The sequence below is a fragment of the Echinops telfairi genome, unplaced genomic scaffold (assembly GCF_000313985.2).
Source record: "Echinops telfairi isolate 266 unplaced genomic scaffold, ASM31398v2 ScPeMD7_7422;HRSCAF=8460, whole genome shotgun sequence".
In the NCBI taxonomy this organism is placed as follows: Eukaryota; Metazoa; Chordata; class Mammalia; order Afrosoricida; family Tenrecidae; genus Echinops; species Echinops telfairi.
Genome location: NW_022111322.1, coordinates 1,639,232 through 1,641,911, shown reverse-complemented (window position 1 = coordinate 1,641,911; position 2,680 = coordinate 1,639,232).

Sequence of the window (2,680 nt, the reverse complement as noted above, 5' to 3'; positions counted from 1 at the left end):
TGTTTTGTCATTTTCTTTAGGTCTTTTACATTCCTGATGAAGTTGATCTTTTTGGTGGCTATTATATATGGAAAATTTTCCCCTTGATTTTCTCTTGAGTCTCCTTGTTAACGCATTACTGTTATATGTTGATCTTATACCCTGACATCTAGCTGAATCCTTCTATGAGTTCCACTAGCTTTCTTGTAGAATCTATGGGATTTTCTATGTGTTGTATCTGCAAACAAGGCTAAGTTTACTTTATCCTTACCAATTCTGTTTCTTTTTCTTACTTTATTGTTCTGCCTATGACAAAATTGGGTAAGAATGGTAATAAAGAGTATCCTTTCCTGGCTAAGTTTTGTATAAATTTGGCTGGGCCAGGATCCTTGGTCGTTTAACAGTTAAGCCCTAGTAACCTCCTATTATCTGACCTAGTATAAAGTAATCAACTCCATATTGGAAACTGCAAGGAGCCGCCAATCAGTTGTAAGAAGATTAGGGTGGAATTCAACTCCCTGATGCAACTGGAAGGGCGCTTCTTTGAAGGTCTACTTCCTATATCAGTAAACGCTGGCTTGCTTTTTTGCTGGGTCTGGATTCTGCATCTGGCTTGTCAACCTTTGGTTCTTTAGAGTTGAACCAGTGGCCTGCCATTGTTGAGGTGGTGGTGAAGTGCCATCAAATTGGTTCCAGCTCAGAGTGACCCTGTGTAGAACAGGACAATGCACTGCCAGGTCCTGCGCCATCTTTGCAACCATTGCCATGTTGGGCTTGAGCCCATTGTTACAGCCACCGTGTTGATCCATCTTACAGAGTCTTCCTCTTTTTGCTGCCTGTGTTAGGCCAGGTGACTAGAGACACAAATCCAGTGACACTCATCTATGTATAAGAAAGAGCTTTCTATCAAGAAGTACTTATTATCAAGAAAACCCCCCAGCCCAGTCCAATTCAAGTCCTTAAGTCTGTCTGATACTAGTCCTTAAATCCCTGTTCAGACTCACATGGCCACATGCAATGATGCAGAATGCAAGAAGATCACAAGTCCATGTGTATCCTAGGTCAGTGGAAACATCTGTGTGTACCCAAAAAACATGATTGGTCATTGTGATGGTAAATTTTATGTCTCAACTCGGCCACACTATGGTTCCCAATGGTGTCACAGATAATAGACCTTGCTGTTCCATAATGTAATCTAATACAATGTAGTAGAATCATATTCTATAACATAACTCAATGTAACATAATAAATCAATTAAAAGGGGGCTTTTTTAGGGTGCTGGCTGCCTCCAGACTTAAAATAGAAATTTTGGCAACTCTGCATTCTTCCTGTTGCCTGACCTACAGATCTTGGGACATGAGTCTATAGATGTCTCCAGCTAGACATGTCGTCTGAAGATTCTGAACATAACAGTCCTTATAACTGCGTGAGTCAGTACTTGATGTAAGTCATTACCTTTTAGAGACCGATATCTCACTGGTCCTGTTTTACTGAGAACTTTGACTAAGTCTGGCACCTCCCAGTCCCTGTGTCCCCTGGCACATGAAGGTAAGTGAATAATGGGGTAAGCACTGTCCTGCCTTTGTGAGGCCAGAGAGAGAAAATCTACAAGTTGTCTGCCAGTCATTAGTTCTCTCTAGCTGTCTAGAAAACCCACTGTCCCAAGCCGTTCCAGGTTCCCAAAGGCATCGTGGAGAAAGGAGAAGCAAGCTGTGTCCTGACAAGAGGAAAATATGAAGAGAGAGAATTCCAGGCAAATGGGTGATTGGGACAAAGCCTGCGAGGGGGCAAGGTGGTTTGCAATCTAGAATGAGGAAGGCTGATGGGCCTGATAGAAACCAGAAAGGGCAACCCAGGATGCCTGAAGGGGGAGGCAGGACAAGAATGGACCCACCAGCAGAGAGCCAGCCCTCTGCCTGGTCAGATCAATGGCAGGGCCTAGAGTCCAGTAGCAGCCTTAGGTGTTGGGGGCCCCAGGTTTGGGCCCCCTCGGCAGAGAACACTAGGTTCCAAGAGCCCCGTGTCAGAGAGCTGACTGTGGGCCCCATACCCTGACTAGTGCCAGCACTTAGGGATGTATCCAAGGACAGGAGGTGACCCGGACCTTTGTCTCCGGTGAGACTTCTGTCCAACGCAGAAAGACCGGGCAGCACAATGAGTTAACCTCGGCTCCTCTCAAGGCCCTGGACCCAAGGCTCGTTCTTTCTAGACACGTGGCCCTGCTGAGGTCATGGTGAATGGGGCCCAGCCCTGGACCGCGTGGCTCAGGAGCAGTCACTTCCCTGAGGAGGCTCCCAGAAGGGCTTTGGCTCTCCCCAGGGCTTCCGTCATCCTCCCTAGCATCCTCCTTCACGCGGAGAGGAAGACCCTTGAGGGCAGGGTCAGCCACAAGCCCGCAGCTGGGGAAGTGTGAGCTCACTTCTTCCTGGGCAGGGCTCTGCCGCAAGCCCAGGACGCCGGGAGCCCTGGAGTGCCTTTCAGGAAGCTTCCCGGCTGCTTTTGGAAACCACTCCTGTCTCATGGGACGTGGACACATGTGGCCTGCATTCAGAGGGAAGAGGCCGGCAGCAGAAAGGGAAGGGGGGGGAGGCAGCAAAGCAAGGTTGCAGCCCTGGGTGGGGGGCCTCGAGCACATTGGCCTTCTCAAGCCTCAGGGCCCCGATCTGAAAATGAAAACCACAGCGCCCCCCCCACCCACAA